A 19,452-nucleotide genomic window follows, 5' to 3' on the forward strand; every position below is an offset into this window, starting at 1 on the left:
CACATGTCCCACCTGGGGTGGGTGGGGGAACGGGTGCTGTAACCTGTACTTTGCCCTCAGCTTGCCCCATGGTCCCTCATCAAAGCCAGTGAGTTGTAATCTTCCATTATGGGTAAAGATGGTCTATTTAATAATTGAAGAGACAGAATTTGGGTAGTTACCTGGAGAAAAAATTGATTCCATATTCCACAGCGTGTAGCAGAATGAATTCCAAATAGTGTTTCCAGTTGTGATTCAAAAATCCAAAATTATTTAAAGAAAAATATTGACAAATTTTATTTCAAGAGAGCATCTGAAAGACTGGTCAGAGTATAGTAGTTTTTCTTCAGTATATTTACTCTTTTCCTACTTTCCAAATTTTATACAATAAATATGTACTATTAGAATAATCATGGAGTCAAACAAAACAAAACCTTCTGTAGGACAGACTGAAAACCCACAAGCAAAGTCAAAGAGAAATCTCAGACTGGGAAAATAGAATTGCCATTCATATCACAAAAAGGATAGTTTCCACACGTCACTAAGTGTAGGCTTGATTAGGGTGTAAGAGAAAACATGCACAAAATCTCAGTGACTTCACAATAAAAGCTTATTGCGGGCACATTACATCCCCCCCCCCCATCCGTGGGTGGCTGATGGCTCTCCTCGCCAGCATTCTCAATCTGGGATTGAGAATTAGGATGATAAAGCAGTGTAGGGGAGGAAAAACATCTTTTTCTCCTACCCAGTTTAAATTCACCGCCTGGGGCCCTGCAGATTAAACTGACCTAAAACACGGACAAGGGGAACGTGAGCAGACGTGGGCTAAGGCATGCAGCCTGTGTTACGTGGCACTACTTCACGATGGAGCTAAAACGTGGGCCGATCCAGCATCTTAGCAGAGAAGAACACATCTGTAGAGAAGTGACAAAATAGAGGAAAAGGGCTTGGGACTTCCCTGCAGCAAACTGCGGGAAGGTCTCTTGGTGCACATGCATCGCAGCTCCAACCTTCTACTTCTCCATGGCCAGAAAACTTCCCCAGGAGGGGGGATTTGTGACAGCCCTCATTTCTCAGAAGTGTCTGCTTTTACTCCGATAAAGGAAGTTGTGGGAACGTCTTTTCAAATCTGCTGATTCTCATTTACCTCCAACTAAAAAATAATCGGTTTGCCAAAATGGCATATTCTGGGGTGGCAGACTTCAGCTTCTATCTAGAATAGTGTCCGTTGCTATTTCAGAGGGAAAGTGAGCTATGAAGAATTAGGCACCTGCTTTTGAAGTTCAAGAGAGAAGCCACATGCATCCATTTACTCATTTGGGTGGGGAAAAAAATGGTCACACCTAACTTCAAGGGAGCCGAGAAACGTGTTCCGAACGTACACCCAGAAAAGGAGAAGAGATGTATTTGGGAAAATACCAATTACTACGCCCCCATACATATAAAAGGAGCCTATGTATCAATTAGAAAGATATCCAAGATTTAGCAGAAAATTTGGCGAAGAATATAAAAAGATGGTTCACAGAAGGTAGATAGAAATGGGTCTTAAATATATGAATGTATGAAAAGATGCCCAAACTCATCGGAACAGAATTGGACACCAAAGCTAATCCGATTATGCACCAAATGGGTTGGTTATGAGTTGGTATTTAATAAAACTGAGTAATGGATATGCGGAAATTCATTATAACATCCTTTTTTGTTCTTATCTATGTCAAAATGTTCTTCAGTAAAAAGGAAAGGAAAATTACACTAATTAATTTACACAAAAAGAAATAGAAAGGCTACATAAATGCATATATATTACAGAAATTAAATCAATAAACAATGACCTTCCAAAACAGAAAGTACCAGAGCCAGATGGGTTCGTTGGGGAATCATACCAAACATTTAAGGAGGAAGTTATGCCAATTCTCAAGAATTTCTTCCAATAGATAGAAGCATCAGGAATACTTACTAATTCATTTTATGAGGCCAGCATCACCCTAACAGAAAAACCAGACAAAGGCATTCCTATAAAGGAAAGTTAAGATCAATATCTTTCATGAACATAAATGCAAAAATCCTTTAAAAAATAGCAAATCAGGGTCGCCTGGGTGACCAGTTGGTTGAGCATACGACTTTGGCTCGGGTCCTGATCTCGCGGATCCGTAAGTTGGAGCCCCGCATCGGGCTCTGTGCTGACAGCTCAGAGTCTGGAGCCTGCTTCAGATTCTGTGTCTCCCTCTCTCTGCCCCTCCCCCACTCGTGCTCTGTCTCTGTGTCAAAAATAAATTAAATAAATAAATAAATAAATAATAGCAAATCAAATCCAACAATGTGCAAAAAAGAATTAAACATGATGCCCACGTGGGGTTTACTGCAGGTACGCAAAGCTAGTTGGACGTTTGAAAATCAGTTGACCTAATCCACCACATCAACAGGCTAAAGATAAATCACATGACCATATCAATAGATGCAGAAAAGCATTTGATAAAAATCCAACTCTCGTTTATGATAAAAATTCTCAGCAAACTCAGAATAGAAGGGGAAATCTTCAGCTTGATAAAGAGTATGTATCTACAAAAATCCTGTAGCTAACGTTATTCTTAACCATGAGAAACTCGAAGCTTCTGGCTAAAGTCAAGAGTAAGGCAAGGAGGTCCCCCTCGGCACTCCCCAATATCCGTGAAGTACCAGCTCACAGAGTGAGACAAAAAAGAGAAATCAAGGGTGTAGGGAAGGAAGGCCTGCATTGGTCCATCATTACCCCCCGAGCGTGTTAGGGCTCCCTTTCAGTGTTGCGCCTGGTAGGAGTTTTGACAAATGGATAATGGCACCGTCACGGCATCACTCGGAGTGGTTTCTGGCTCCAAGAAAGGAGTTCCCTCATCCCACACGCCCCCAGCACTAGGTGGTGCTGGTGTTCTGGGTTTGGGCCATCCCACCCAGTAGGCGTGTCCTGGCGGCTCAGTACTGCTGTCACTTGCACCTCCCTGACGACATATGTGGGCCATCCTTCCCGGGGCTTATCTGGACTCCGCATGTCTTCTTTGGTGAGTGTTAATGTATTGGGCCCGTTCGGTTTGCTTTGGTTTTAATCAGAGGTTTGTTTTCTCACTGTTGAGTTTTAAGAGTTTTTGTACACTTGGGATACCGGTCCGCTATCAAATCCGTGCCTTGAAAGTATTTTTCCCAGTCTACGGCTTGTCTGGTGAAGTCCCACTCGTCACTTACTCTTTTTATGGATCCTGCGCCTTCGCTGCTGTCACAGTTTCTTCTGAACAGTCGCTATTCTCTCCTGTATAACTTCCGAGGTGAGAGGAGACCCTGGAGGGTGGCTGCCGCGGGGTCTGCGGTAGTTCAGGGGGGTCTGGTGCGGGCTCCCTCCGCTCAGCCTTGCGGTGGGGGGGGGGGGCTCAGGTGAGCTGGTGTGGGTCCCCCTCTTCCGTGCAGCCCTGCGGGGTCTCAGCTGGACTCGATCAAACAGAAGCTGGCACGTGGTCAAGAAAAGAGGGAAACAAGGAATCGCCGGCTTCTCAAATGGAAGACTCTTCACGAAGTCCAGGTTCGCGGTGTCCGCCGGAGCCGAGCCGTGGCCTCCGGGGACGAAGATGTGGGCAGGATTTCCACGTTTTCATCTACCTGGACAGGTGTTTTCATCTACCTGGACAGGTGTTTCTCTGGGCGGGATCAGGTCGGGGGCGGCACCTCCCCAGATTCATTCACCTTTCCAACATGTGGGTCGCATTTTCCATAAGTCCTTGGCTGGTGGAGGGTTCTCGCCAGGGTCCCCGAGGACCCCCGCGTGCGCCCTGCTCGGTGCTCGGTGAGGCCGGCGGGATGGGAAGCGGGCGTCCGCAGCTCTGCTCGCTGCAGCCTAGAGCTGGAAGCTGGCGCCGCGTGCGGGATGCAGGCCCTTGGTGACACCCAAGGAGGCTGCAGATGGGATTCTTCCTCGCCGACCGCCGCGCGCAGGCCCAACGCCGAATAACCCGCGCTTTTAACAGGACAGGGAGGCTGCCCAGCCGCCGCCCTGCGCCAGGGGATGTAGCTCAGTGGTAGAGCGCATGCTTCGCATGTATGAGGCCCCGGGTTCGATCCCCGGCATCTCCACGGTAGCGTTTTATCCCCATCCTCCCCCAGTCCAGCCTCTGCTCTGGAATCGCCAGAGAAAACAGTTTTTTTTAGCCCGTTCTCATTTTTGCTGTTACCATTCTCTTTAGGTCGAGCTATTTCCCGTCTGCCTATTTGTTTTACTGCCATTTCATTACTAACATTCCCTGCTTTCTGAAAACTCCCCTGGGGTGCAAAGCCAGAGGGGCCATCTTCAAAGTAAGTTCATCCTATGAAAGCGTCCAGGAGGAGGGAATACAGGTGCGTAGGACAGAATGATTTAGCTCCATTCAATGAGGTCCCATCCATTCCACTTACCCCTGGAAAATAATCAGTAAACGCAAAACAGCTTTTAGTAATTATTTTAGGGGAGGGAGGGGGGAGGATTCCTGGTGTTGAGGTGGGCATTGGGTGTCAGTATTCGAGGGGCCATCCGAGGACCATTAGAATAATTTCTTCATATGCTGTCCTTACCATTTCATTTCTGTCTGGTTCTTTGGCTTTACTTAAGGATTCTGGGCAGGGGAGGTCTGGTCAGTGCAGGAGGTTCGGGAAGGCAGTAAGGTTAGAAATAGCCCACGGGTGGGAAGAAACCCATAAAAGATTGCCTGACGGCCCTGGAGGCCCAAGTGGCGCTGCCATCTGGCATCTCTCATCAAATGGATGTTTAGGCTTATGTGATTTCCGATTGCACTTACATTCATTCCTTGATTCAACTCAGTGCTTTGAACTATTGATAATAAATAGCAACAATCTACCGTTTCTGTTCACATTTAAAAATACGGTAAACTAGGGGCGCCTGGGTGGCTCAGTCGGTTGAGCGCCGACTTCGGCCCAGGTCACGATCTCGCGGTCCGTGAGATTGGGCCCCGCATCGGGCCCCGCATCGGGCCCCTGTGCTGACAGCTCAGAGCCCGGAGCCTGTTTCAGATTCTGTGTCTCCCTCTCTCTGACCCTTCCCCGTTCATGCTCTGTCTCTCTCTGTCTCAAAAATAAATAAACGTAAAAAAAAAATTCTTTTTAAATAAAAATACGGTAAACTGATACCATGTATTCGCCTGCCCTTATTATAAGGAAATCCAATAGTCTACTTATTGAGGCTTTGTCGGGCGGCTTTTGTTTATTACCGTGTAACCGCACTATGAATCAGTGGATGGAGCCGAAAGGAGAGGAAGAGACGATTTATAAGCCGGATTTGCAGCTCTCTCATAAGCACCATACCGGAGGTTTGTAGGAGACACACTGGGACACAGCAGAGGGCCGGATCGATTCTTCTCGAGGAGGTGGGTCAGGCAAAGCTTCACAAAAGCAGAGACTGGTGATGGGTATTAGAGAACAAGTGCGAGGTTCACAGCGGGAAATGAGGATCATAGAGTTACTGTAGTCGTAACAAACATCGTGTGCACGGCATGAAGCCGTGGCAGAAAACGTTGGAAGACTTGGGTCGTTATGTGAGGCTGGATCACAGGATTCAGTAGGGAAATGTGGGAGATGTAGGACTGGGTGGTTCAGCGAGATTTTGGACTCTATCAGTCAGTGTTCTCGGTTGCAAAAAGCAAACACTGCATATGGTTCACTTAAGTGGGGAAGAATATCTGCTTGGCCAGGTTTAGATCCATGCCAGCAGCCTTGAAAGCAAGCATCTGACTCTAAAAACTGTCAGATTCCCTGAACATAATAAAGAAGCGCAGACACACACACACACACACACACACACACACACACACACACCCCACATTCCCAATGACCATGTCCCCATGTATGGATGCCTTCCCAAAGGATCCAGTAGGCAATGCAGAGACAATGAAGCCTTGTAAACAAGACATGGCCACAATCGGATTTTAATTTTACAAAGTTAATTCTGTAATGTGAAAATGGATTGGGAATGGAGGTGAGAGAAGATGAAAACAATTCAGTCATTATTGCAAAAGTCCCGAGAGCCTGGGGACCTGCACTGAGGAGTGAGCTTCAGGACATCAAAACCTGTGCTGAGACCATTCCTTAGGAACCCAGGAGTGAGAAAGCCAGAGGCTGGTGTGCTCCCAATGACCTGGACAGTGGGCACAGCTGACTGTCTCAAAGATTGAGGTCCAGCAGGGGATCCATCTCTGGGACGGAGCTAAATTCTAAGAGCCTTGTCTGTTTGAATCTTTTACTATCTTAATTAATCATGCCTTCTTACCCATTGTTGTCACTTCCAATGGAATCTTTTCGACTGTGGGGAACAGTTAATTGACTTAGAAACCATTTGACCGCTTAACCCACTGTCTCTCATTCTTGCTATCCCAGTTCACCACTCAAGACAAGAACCCCCCGATTCTCTACCCCATCTGGTACCTTCCAGGATAGACATACCCTCTGTCCTTCCAGTTTAATGACTTAAACGTGCAGTCTGTCTCCCCTGAATACTTCGACTCCACTCTTTATGACTCAAGTTTCCATGTTTAACAACCCATCTAGCCAAACCTTCTTGCTTTAACTTAAACTGGCTCACCCTAATGACCTTGCTGCTTCAAGCAGGTCCAGCACATCCTTCAGCTTCAGAATCAGGAGGGGTTGGGACCTTCCTGAGGCCACATTTCCAATTTCCGAACCATTACGTTTCTACCTGCGTTAAAACAACAACAACACTCTGGCCCTTGGGAGCTATGGTCTATCCATTATCTCACTTTTCTCATCAAGAAGATTCTTCCTAGTTGAATGGATCCTGAGACTGGAGCCTCACTTCTTCCACTGGGTCTTGGTGATATCAGCACCCAGGTAGACAGGTCACCAGATCAACAGCTTCTGGCTCCTTCCATCTCTGTTTTCCCAATCACCTTTGCTTCTACTGTCTTTAGCAGCTCACTTCCGTGGCCATCCTCTGCACCTGAGCAGGAATCAAGATTATGCTAAAATATTAAGTCCAGGGGCACACCTGGGTGGTGCAGTCAGCTAAGCACCTGACTCTTGATTTGGGGTCAGGTCATGATCTCAGGGTCCTGAGATCGAGTCTTATGTCGGGCTCTGCATTGAGCATGGAACCCACTTGGGATTCTCTCTCTCTCTCTCTCTCTCTCTCTCTCTCTCTCTCTCTCTCTCTGTCTCAAAATAAGTAAATAAACATTAAAAAAAAAAAGACCAATAGGACTGTCCCAGCCAGTGTAAAAAATATATACTAAGTCCATGTGGAATATAGTGATTTTTTAAGAGCATGACCTCTGGAAACATAATGCTAAGGTTTAGATCCCAGCTGCCCTGCTACTGTGGGATCTGAGGCAGACCATTTAACTGACTTAAGCCTCAGTTCCATCATCTGTAAAATGGGGTGAATAATGATGCCAACTCACAGGGCTGAGTAAATATTAAATAAGATAATATATTTAATGTACTTAGCGTGATAACTGACTCATGGGAAAAAAACTCAGTGAATATTAAACCTCTAGTATAAGGATTAAGTGAGTTAAATCTTGTAAAAGTACTTGTGATGATGCCCTGGAGTAATGTGTGTGCTCAAGAGTGTTAGCTGCTATTATTAACAGTACTGAGATCTGCGTTAGTCCCTGAGAGCTGCCGTGAGAGTAGTGTCTTCAAACAACACACGTTTACTATTTTATATTTCTAAGGATCAGAAGTCTGAAGTGGGTCCCATGGGGCTACTACCAGGCTGTCATCAGGGCTGTGTTCCTTCTGGAGGCTTCAAGCAAGGGTCAGTCCTCCGGGCTTTTCCACCTCTTAGAGGTGCCGGTGTTCCTTGGCTTGTGGCTTCTCCCTCGCTCTTCAAAGAATCTTCCAATCGGTCTCTGAGTCTGATCCTCCTGACTCCCTCTTTCCCTTACAAGGATGCTTCTGGTGACACTGGGTACACATGGGTCATCCAGAATAATCTCTCCATTTCAAGATGCTCAAATCAGTCCATCTTCAAAGTCCCATTTACTGTGTCAAGCAGTATTCACAGGTTTGGGAAGTAGGACACGGGTGTCGTATGGGACCATTACGCCAGGCACTGCACTAGCTTACAACCCAATTCTAATCTACTTCCTGGCAATCTCATCCCGTTACTTCCACAACTTCTGTTTTTCTACTGAATTGAAGCTCCCAGTTCCCTAACTTTTCTTTCTCCCTGTGAATCTTCACTTCCTACAATTTCTTCTTTCCCTGTGGCTATAGAAGGAATGTTTGTGACTGCCCAAGATTCACAGATTGAAACCTGGTCCTCTGTGTGATGGTGTTTGGAGGTGGAGCCCTTGGGACGTGCTTAGGTCTTGAGGGTGGAGTCTTCATGACAGGATTAGTGACCTTGTAGAGGAGGCCTCAGGGCTGTCCTGTCCCTTTCACCCCGTGAGGGCACAGCAGATCCCGAATCTGCCTGCACCTTGATCTTGGGCTTCCCAGCCTCTAGGACTGTGAGAAATGCATTTCTGTTGCTTATACACCAGCCGATCTGCAGTATTCTGTTACAGCAGCCTGCACACTCTAAGCCACACTCCCAGCCTAGATTCTTTGACCCTCCCCTTCAAGCACATTTTGACAATGACCGCAGACTCCTTGGTTTCCTATGAGCACCCTCCCTCAGAAGTCTAACTGTAGATGACTCCAAACACACCTTCTTATTGTTTGCACAAAGATGGCTGCGTACAGCTGGAGAACATGCCATCAGGAAAGTTAGTGCCCCTCTGAGAATTGAGTGGGTCATCAGTGCATGGTCCCCAAGGCCAGACCCAGAGTCTCCCCTGTGTCCCCACCCAGCATGAGGTCTGGGGAGCTCGGCTGCTGTTGCGTCCCCCCACCCCCGCCCCCACTCAGAACAAAAACAAAGAAGCCAGACCTTCTTCTGCAGGGGTCCAAGAGGCAGTCCATACCTCTGTCTCCTCCTGTGTAGGGATTCAAGCTGGCGTCATCTTCAGAGAGGAGAGAAGGAACAAAGACCAATGGCATCATTATGAATTTTGTCCCTTTGGGTCCGAATAGGACGTTGGGGACTTCAGTCCAAATTTCTATCTTTGAGGCAGAGAGAGAGGTGACTTCTGTTACCTTTGCCAATGCCACTCTTCCTCTGTAGTTCCCTAGTAAGATTTACAGTAGCTGCTTCAGTTCCTTGAAACATCTAATCCTACTTTCTGTCCCTTCTGCTAATTTTGCCTCCTACTTTAAACATAACAATTCAATCAACTGAAGGTTCACATAACTTCCTTCACTACCTTAAAAAAACGTGCGTATCCATCCTTTTTAAATTGCTGTCTGCTAAAATGAAAGAAATATCCCTTGTCTCAGTGCTACTCAAGCTTGACTATCCACACAAAATCACCTGTGAATTTTGTTAAAATGAAAATTCCAGGGGCACCTGGGCAGCTGTTGGTTAAGTGTCTGACATCAGCGCAGGTCATGATCTCGTGGTTCATGGTTAGTGAGTTTGAGCCCCGCGTTGGGTTCCGTGCTGATGGCTCGGAGCCTGGAGCCTTCTTCAGGTTCTGTGTCTCCCTCTGTCTCTATTCTTCCCCCCACTCCGTCTCTCTCTCTCTCTCTCTCTCTCTCTCTCTCAAATAAATAAACATTAAAAAAAAGAAAGAAAATTCCATGGGTCTGGGGCGAGATCTGAGATTCTACATTTATAACCAGCTCCCAGTGATGTCAATGCTGATGAGGAAGCATAAGGCAGCCTGAGGGCCAAGCAAAAGCTAAGAATGCCCTCCCCCCTACCCCAGGTGGGATAATGTGTGATATTCTTCAGGTTCTCCTCCTGGCTGCCCTAGGACAAAGGAAAGGACAGAACACTATGGTTGAACTGACAGAGACAACAGGACCTGAGTCTCCATCAGTTCACAAATATCTTCGTAAATTACAAGAAAAGGGTGATCTCTTGAGTAGCTTCATCTCCAGGAACTTCCTACTGTCCTAACGTTGATGCTTTGCTAGAGGGAAAAACAACCTTTGCTTGACAACAGCTCGGCCTCCAGTAATCTGTGAGTCTTCATTAGCATATGGAAATCCCTTTAAGAAACCTCCTCTTGACTTTTTCTCCCCCAACTCCACAGCATATAAAGAGTCACCCCTCAGCTCTTTCTGCCCATGGGTCCTGTCCCCGTGTTTTAATAACATCACCTCTTTGCACCAAAGATATCTTCAAGAATTCTTTCTTGGCTGTCGGCTCCAGACCCCACCATTACCCCCAAACCCTATCAAATGTCACTGGTCTCCATACTACACTTTTAGTGGCAAGAACTGACCCCCCCCCCCCCCGCCCAGGTCTAGTCCTCCAACTGTTCCAGCCATCATGTCCTGCGTTTGAGGGACCCTGTTCTGTCAATCGCTCTTTCTTTTTTCTTACATCTCTCCCTCTCCACTGGCTTCTTCTCATTATTATCTAAAATGGCTCAAGTTTCTCCCCTAGCTGCATGTTCTCTTATGGTCCCCACTCTTCCTCTTCTCTGGACGCCAGCTCTATTTCTTGAATTGCCAGTCTTTGCACCCTGTCTCTATCCCTCATCTCACTCCTCCTTCTCAGCGCTCAAATATGGCCTTGACCCCTAGAACTCCAGTGAATTGGTTACCAGAGTCACCATTGAGGCCTTTGTCTCTAAATCTAATGGACATATTTTGGCGAAGGTTGGACCTAGATGATCTTTCTTCCTACACTACACATCCTTCCTAAGCATTCTTGTGTACTAGATGGCTCTAACACCCTCAATAAGCTGACACTTCTCAAAATATATCTTTAGTCTAGCACATCTCCACTTAGCTGCCCCATGGGTGCCGTGCCCTGTTTTGCCCACACGTATCTAATCAATCACCCAGGACTCCCAGTGCTACTCTCCATTACCTCTCAAAACCATATGCTACCTCCCTGCTCATTCACTCTAGTATGCATCTCCAGCCATTCTTCAAACTCCTAAACACCCACAGATCAACTTCCCTTCCCTCCTTGCACTGGGCTTTGTTAGCAAGGTCCTTAATTGAGGTTAAAACTAACCATGCCAATGCCTGGGAAGCCAAAATTTTCCAAAGAAAAACACCTAACCATGCTCATGGGAGTCATTTTAAGTTCACAGAAACAAATATTAAATGGGTAGACACTGCTGCCTGGTGATCCCAATATTGTCCCCTAGTCATTTGCTTTCCCTGTCTTAATAATTGCTATTTTTCATTGTGGCACAACAAGAAATATCTCCCGTTTTTGTCCCAGGTTCCTAGCATAGAGCTTCTAAAACCCTTGTACTCTCCCAAATGATAGGAATGTCTTTTGTTACCCATAAGGAGCCCCTTTTAAGCACACCTGAATTTATGCTAATGTGGTAGGTTAGAAAGGGACCCCTCCATGGCCTTGGATTCACTGGTCCCAGAGCAACTGAGTGTTTACAGTGTTGCATTGTTCAGCCTCAACCACTGGCCTCTGGGAAGACAAGGTCTGAAGACTAACCACTATAAAAACTATTGAACAACAAGATTTGATGACTGTCCGTCTTGGTGAAGCATCCACATGCTGGGGGGGGGGGGGTTGCACCCACTTCCATGGGGACAGATGCTCCCATGCTCAGGACCCTTCCAGACCTTGCCCTATGTGTCTTTTCATCTGGCTGTTCACCTGCATCTTTTATTATATCTTTTATAAGGACTTGGTCAAGTAGATAACCTGACATCAAGTACTAACCTGGTAAGTAGAGTTCTGTGAGCTACTTCAGCAAGTGATTGACAGCAAGGCAATTGTGTGAACCTCCAGTTTATATCCAGTCAGTCAGAAACACAGGTAACACCCTGGACTTGTGATTGGCATCTGAATTGGGGCCATCTTTTTTTTTTTAATGTTTATTTATTTATTTTGAGAGGGAGAGTGTGTGTGTGCGAGTGGGGGAGGGGTGGGAAGAGAGACAGGGAGAATCCCAAACTGTCAGCACAGAGCCTGATGAGGGGCTCAATCCCACAAACCTGTGAGATCATGACCTGAGCCAAAACCAAGAGTCGGACGCTCAACCAACTGAGCCACCCAGGGGCCGTCTGGTGGGACTGAGCCCTTAACCTATGGAATCTGATAGTGTCTCCAGGTACATAGGGTCAGATCTGAATTAAATTCGTAGGACACCCAGTCAGTGTCCGCTGATAATTGGAGAATTGCTTGGTGTTGTTGGGGGTGGGGAGGGGAACACATCAGACTCACTGTTACCTGACACTGGGTTTATCTGGGGGGGGGGGGGCATCAGCCAAAAGACACAACCAAGCCAAAGAGTAGGAAAAGGAAGGGTTTTATTTGCAAGAAATAAAGGAGAACACCAGGGATATTTCCCAAAGCAGTGTCTCCTCAAAAACAAAACTGGGAAGTTTTAGCCTAAGAGTGCATCCATATTCATGAAGGGGCTTTCACTTCATGATGGGGACTTCCGCATGGAACTGGGGCAGAAGTCATGTTAAGGTGACAGACCAACTTCTTTATTTCCCCCATTTTCCAGCCCCTGACAACCACTTTTCTGCCCTGTTTTTTATGAGTTTGACTTTTGCCCGCCCTGATTCCACATAGAAGTGACACCTTGCCATATTTATCTTCTCTGTCTGGCTTATTTCATGTAACATAATGCCCTGAAGGTCCACCAATGTTGTCACAAATGGTAGAATTTTCTTTCTCGTGGCTGGATAATACTGCACTGAATATATATGCCACATCTTCTTTGCCCATTCATTTGTTGGTGGACACTTAGGTTGTTTCCATATATTACTATTGCAATTAATGATGCAGTGAACATGGGTGAATAGATATCTCTTCGATATCTATCTTAATTTCTTTTGAATATTAAAAGGTGGTTCTAATAACCAAATTCCAGTGTGTGTGTGCAGGGAATTTCCCCACACCAATAAGCAATGCTCTGTGTGTCAGCTGAGTGTCCTAGCGTTCAGCTGTATTCTGGCGCTATCTACCTGGAGATAGAACTGGGTCCCATAGGTTAAGGGCTCCATCCCACAGAACTGCCTCTCCTCTCCCCTCCTCTGCTTCAGACACCAGTCACAAGTCCAGGACACCACCTGTACTTCTCACTGACTGACTATAAACCAGAGGTTTCCATGACCCTCCCTCCTTGGGTTTGATTAATTTCCCAGAACAGATCACACTGCTCAGAGAAACAGTTTACTTACTGGATTAAAAGGGTGTAACTCAGAACAGCCAGATGGAAGAACTGCTTAGGGAAAGGGCATGGAGTTTCTCTGCCCTCCAAGTGTGCCACTCACCCCCAGTCTCTACGTGATCACCAACCCAGAAGCTTTGTTCCAAATCCTGTTCTTTAGGGTTTCGGTGCAGAGAAATCTCCGTGCTTAGGCACGACTACGCAGGCATGATCGATAAAATCGTTGCCCATTGGTAGTTGATTTGACCTTCAGCCCATCTCCCCTTCCTGGGAGTTAGAGAGGTGGGGCTAGAAGTTCCTACCTTCGTTGCCGCAGGGCTGGTTCTCCTGGCACCCAGCCCCCAACGGCAGGAGCCGTCACTATTAACATAACAAAACACATCTTTGCCGCTCTAATGACCTAGGAAATTCTGTGGGTTTTAGGAGCTGTGGGCCGGCAACAGGATGAAAACCAAATACAAATTTTTTCTTATTATAAAGCACAATATCACAGACATACACACGCGGAAGTGGAGTTGCTGGATCATATAGTAGCTCTGTTTCTAATTTTTGAGGAGCTCTATATTTTTAGTGGTGGCTGCTCAAATTCCCACCAACAGTGTGGACGGGTCCGCTTTTCTCCACATCCTTGCCTACAGCCCTGACTTTTTGCCAATAGCCATTGGAACAGGTGTGAGGTGATATCTCATTGTGGTATTTATTTGCATTTCTCTGATGATGAGTGCCATTGAACACTTTTTCATGTACCTGTTGGCCATTTGTAGGTCTTCTTTGGAAAAGTGTCTATTCAGTTCCTCTGCTCATTTTTAAATTGGATTGTTCGATTTTGCTATTGAGTTGTATGAGTTCTTTATATATTTTGGATAGTAAACCCTTATCGGATAACTAACCAGATATATGATTTGCAAATATTTTTGCTTATTTTATAGGTTATCTTTTCATTTGTTAATGATTTTCTCAGTTGTGCAGAAGCTTTTTAGTTTGATGTCGTCCTGCTTCTGTATTTTTGTTTTTATGTCTCTGCTTTTGCTGTCAAATCCAAAAAATCATTGTTGAGACCAGTGTCAAGGAGCTTACCCTGTGTGTTTTCTTCTAGGAGTTTTATGGTTTAGGTCTTATACTTAAGTGTGTAACCCACTTTGAGTTAATTTTTGTGTACAGAGTACGATGGGGGTCCAGGTTCGTTTTGCATGTGTCTGTCCAGTTTTCCCAGCACCATTGATTGAAGAGACTATCCTTTCCCTATTGTATATTCTTGGGTCCTTTGTCATAATTCATTGGCCATATATGCAAGGGCTTATTTCTGAGCTACTTTGTTCCATTGATCTATGTGTCTGTTTTCATGACAGTATCATACTGTTGGTTCCTACAGCCTTGTGGTACGGTTTAAAGCCAGGAAGTGTGAAACTTCCAGCTCTGTTCTTTCTGGGATTGTCTGGCTCTTCCATTTCTTTTGTGATTCTATACAAATTTTAGGATTTTTTTTCTTTTACTATAAAAAATGCCATTGGGATTTTGATAGGGATTACATTGAACCTGTAAATTGCTTTGGGTAGTATGGGTACATTTTAACAACATTAATTCTTCTAATCCATGTACATGGATATATATCTTTCCATTTTCTTAATGTCTTCTTCAATTACTTTCATCAATGTCTTATAGTTTTTAGTATATAGATCTTTTCTTCCTTGGTTATGTTTATTCCTAGGTATTTTATTCTTTTCAATACAGCTATAAATAGGATTGTTTTGTTTCTTTTTTCATGTAAAAATTTTTTTAAGTTTTTATTTAAATTCCAGTTAGTTAATATACAGTGTAATATTAGTTTCAGGAGTACAATTTAGTGATTCAACACTTCCATACTTCACCCGGTGCTCATCACAAGTGCCCTCCTTAATCCCCATCACCTAGTTCACCCTTCCCCCCACCTTCCCTCTGCTGACCACCAGTGTGTTCTCTGTAGTTAAGAGTCTGTTTCTTGGTTTGCCTCTCTCTCTTTTTTCCCTTTGCTCATTTGTTTCTTACATTCCATATATGAGTGAAATCATATGGTATTTGTCTTTCTTTGACTTATTTCACTTAGCATAATACTCTCTAGCTCCATCTATGTTGTTGTAAATGACAAGATTTCATCCTTTTTTATGGCTGAGTAATATTCTATTGTTTATATATACCACATCTTCTTTAAAATGAGATTGTTGGGGCGCCTGAGTGACTCAGTTGGTTGAGCGTCCAACTTCGGCTCAGGTCCTGATCTCATGGTTTGTGAGTTTGAGCCCCGTGGGGCTCTCTCGAGCCCGCGTGGGGTGGGGCTCTGTGCTGACAGCTCAGAGCCTGGAGCCTGCTTCGGATTCTGTCTCCTTCTCTCTCTGTCCCTCCCCACTTGTGCTCTGTCTCTCAAAAATAAATAAATGTAAAAAAAATTTTTAATGGGATTGTTAATTTCTCTCAGATCATTTGTTATTAGAAACACGACTGATTCTTGTACATTGATTTTATATGCTGCAAGTTTACCGACTTGTTTATTAGTTTTCCTAGATTTTGGTGGTGTCTTTAGGGTTTTCTATACATAGTGTCATGTCATCTGCAAATAGTGAGTGTTTTACTTCTTCTTTTCCAATTTGTATGCCTTTTATTTCTCTTTTATTTTTTTATGTTTATTTATTTATTTAGAGAGAGAACATGAGCGAGCACAGGTGGGGGAGGGGCAGAGAAAATCCCAGCAGGCTCTGCGCTGTCAGCCCGTAGCCTGGCGTGGGGCTCAGTCTCACGACTGTGAGATCATGACCCCGGCAGAAATCAACAGTCAGACATTCAGCCGACTGAGTCACCCAGGGCCCCTGATGCCTTTTATTTCTTCTTCTTGCCTGACTGCAGGAGCTAGGACTTCCAGTACCATGTTGGATAAAAGTCCAGAGCATGTTTCCTCCCTGTACTTACCATCTGTCTTTCCAAACTCGGGGGCAGTAGTTGCTGATTTTTCAGCCTGTTTTGCTTTTTACTGGTTAGTAGGATGGAGTGGTAACTTCCAAAGTCCTTACCTATGGAATCAGAAACTGGAGGTCTGTTGGCTGGGGTTTTTATTTATGTTTTTGCCTCTGTGTTTGTTAGTGAAATTGTCCTGTAATTTTTCTTTCTTAAGTTTTCTCCATTGAGTTTTGGTGGCAATATTATACTTCTCTCCTAGAATAACTTATAAAGCTTTTCTGTTTGCTGGAATATTTTGTATAACAGAGGCTATCATTTCCTTTCAGATTTCATATCCCGTGCCAATAAAATAATATCAGACTAGAAAATATATTTTATGGAAATGTTGCTCAAACTCTCGATTCAGCTTTTTAAATGGTTGTATGTTGAATCAGATTTTCTGTAACTTCTTGGGTTGGCTTTGATAACTGGTACATTTTTATACATTTTCCATTTCTCTCTTGGAATTGAGGGGACTGAACGCAAATTTCATGATTTCTCCCATTTGAAATCTCCTAAGTGGCCACTGAAATATGCTGTTGGTTTATTTATGCAAGCATCCATCTGTCTATCCATTCACTCATTCACTCTTAAAAAAAATGACTCAGATATTTACTTAGGCCAGGTACTGTAGGACTGGGGATAGCAGTGCCTTGGCCAACCTTCAGGAAGGCACGCAATGATGTCTACCTCCAGGTTACACAGTAGATAGCTAATAGTCACCGCAGGCCTTAAACACATTTTCTCTTTAGTAAATAATAATTGCTCACAAAAAAATAATTTTTATCCTTTCCTTTAAGATAGCAGACTATTATCAGGAACCACACTCCCGGAAAATCGAGTTGCAATGCTAAACGAAGACGCGTGATTGCCCTCTCGTGTTTCTCTTTTTATCCTGAGAAAACTGGTCTTTTTGCGGACTGGCTAGTGTGTGTGTCCACCAGAGGGTTCTGTACCTTCCTTGAAAACCATCACTGGCCCCGGGGAAGGGAAGGGCCATTGAACTCGATTCGACTCAGTTTTGCGCAGACTGTGGGGGCCCACCACCCCCAGTGCGGGAACACCCCGCCCCCCCAGCGGGGAGGAAGGGTGCGGGGCGCGGGCCGGGGGCTCCCCCAGCCGGGAGGAAGGGCGCGGGGCGCGGGCCAGGGTCTAGCTGCGCGCAGCCGGCCCCTCCGAGCCGCTCACACATCCGCGCCTCTGCGCGCGGCAGCCTCAGCTCTGCTCTCCTTTCTCCCCGCATCCCCTCCGTCCTTCCAGATTTGTTCTTGGGTCACCGGGTGCGCGCACTCGGGCGCCAAGCCTCGGCTCGCAACCCTTGGGGAGAAAGGGGCCCCGATGGCCGAGAACCACGTCTGTGTAGCAGATAAAGCCCCACGGAAGCCCTCCACGGTATCGCCTCTCTCACCTCCTTCCAGGCCCTTTGTTTCAAAGACGCAGAACTCCCAGTCTCCGAATTTGGGTTGCATTCTTTGGATAAAATGGGGGCCACGAGCCGAGGGCAGCACTCTACATCTCCGCCCTTTGGCTCGTCAAGTCGAGGGGAGAGGAAGCAGATCGTTCTTGTGACAGAGTTCCCTCCACCGGCCCCGGTTTTCTAAGGAAAGGTGGGGGGCTGTTTCTGGATCCCGGGAATAGGGTACAGGGCGATTGCTGGAGCCCGGGGACGGGGTGCAGGGCTATTTCTGGATCCCGGGAACGGGGTGCGGGGCGATTTCTGGATCCTGGGATGGGGTGCAAGGCTGTTTCTGGATCCGGGGAATGGGGTGCAGAGAGGTTCCTGGAGCCCGGGGACGGGGGGCAGGGCGGTTTCTGGAGCCCAGGGACGGGGTGCAGAGCGGTTTCCGAAGCCCGGGAATGAGGTGCAAGGCTGTGTCTGGATCCCGAGAACGGGGTGCAGGGAAGTTCCTGGAGCCCGGGGACCGGATGCAGGGCGGTTTCTGGAGCCCGGGAATGGGGAGCAGGGCGATTTCTAGATCCCGGGATGGGGTGCAGGGCGATCTGGAGCCCAGGACGGGGTGCAGGGAGGTTTCTGGAGCCCGGGGACGAGGTGCAGGACGGTTTCTGGAGCCCCCGGAACGGGGTGCAGAGCAATTTCTGGATCCCGGGATGGGGTGCAGGGCGGTTTTTGGAGCCCGGGGATGGGGTGCAGGGAGGTTTCTGAAGCCTGGGACAGGATGCAGAGCGCTTTCTGAAGCCCAGGAATGGGGTGCAGGGCGGTTCCTGGACCCTGGGGACGGGGTGCAGGAGGTTTCTGAAGCCTGAGAATGGGGTGCAGGGCTGTTTCTGGATCCCGGGAATGGGGTGCGGGGAAGTTCCTGGAGCCCGGGGACGGGGTGCGAGGCGGTTTCTGGAGCGCCCCAATGGGGTGCAGCCTGGGGACGGGGTGCAGGGCGGTTCTGGAGCCTGGGGATGGGGTGCAGGGCTGTTTTGGATCACGGGATGGGGTGCAGGGCGGTTTCTGGATCCCGGGACGCGTTGCAGGGCGGTTTCTGGAGCCCGGGGATGGGATGCAGTGAGGCTTCTGAAGCCCGGGACGGGGTGCAGAGCAGTTTCTGAAGCCCGGGAATGAGGTGCAGGGCTGTTTCTGGAGCCCGGGGGCGGGGTGCAGAAGTGGGGGGATAGTTGGGGGCAGTTTGGAGGGTCCCGTTGGCAAAGCGGTTTTTCCTTCCCTGAAGCACCTGTCCTTTGGCCCACGTGCCTCCAGAGGGAAGAGCGAGGCACTGACGGGGGGAAGCTGTGGGAGCGTGTTTCTTACAGGTTCCCCAGACGCGCGTCCCCGCGGTTACTGCGGGGACGGCTTGCGGGTCAGAGTTCCTGGGCCGTGGGTTCCCATAGACAGAGATGGAAATCCGAGTTCCCCGAACCACAGACGCATGTAGAACGTGAAGGGGGTAAATTTGTATCGTTCTGTGAAGACAGTTTGGAAAAGCCGGCTCACTCGCGGAGGGGATGTAGCTCAGTGGTAGAGCGCATGCTTAGCATGCATGAGGTCCCGGGTTCGATCCCCAGCATCTCCAGCCTTTTGTCCCCTCGCAGGGGACACGCTTCCTTCTTGCTTCCGGCCCGGGTCCATCCCCGCAGAAGCCGATTCATCTTACCCCCCTCCCATCCCCCGCGGCAGCGGGGTGCGGGGCTGTCCACGGAACCCCTCCACCGTCTCCACTGCGTGCCTGGCCGCGCTTGCCCACAAAGCGAATCAGGAGCGGCTCCCCCCTCCCTCCCCCGCCCATGCAGGAAGAAAGCCTTGGTGACTTGGTGACGTTTGTCCGTGAAAAGTCTGCACCAGAAGGTTTGCGGATGAATCCGTATCTTCGCTGAG

At 47.2% G+C, this 19,452-nt stretch overlaps 2 non-coding genes across 2 annotated transcripts; both read left to right on the top strand.

The window, feature by feature from the left end:
* The first annotated feature begins 4,002 nt into the window (after nucleotides 1–4,002).
* TRNAA-CGC (transfer RNA alanine (anticodon CGC)) lies at nucleotides 4,003–4,074 on the top strand. Its single transcript has one exon. It is a non-coding gene; the product is annotated as a tRNA-Ala (tRNA).
* A 15,004-nt stretch (nucleotides 4,075–19,078) lies between these two features.
* Nucleotides 19,079–19,150, top strand: TRNAA-AGC (transfer RNA alanine (anticodon AGC)). Its single transcript has one exon. It is a non-coding gene; the product is annotated as a tRNA-Ala (tRNA).
* The last annotated feature ends 302 nt before the right edge of the window (nucleotides 19,151–19,452 follow it).

This window comes from Panthera onca, chromosome B2 (genome assembly GCF_046562875.1).
Source record: "Panthera onca isolate mPanOnc1 chromosome B2, mPanOnc1 haplotype 2, whole genome shotgun sequence".
Classification (NCBI taxonomy): Eukaryota; Metazoa; Chordata; class Mammalia; order Carnivora; family Felidae; genus Panthera; species Panthera onca.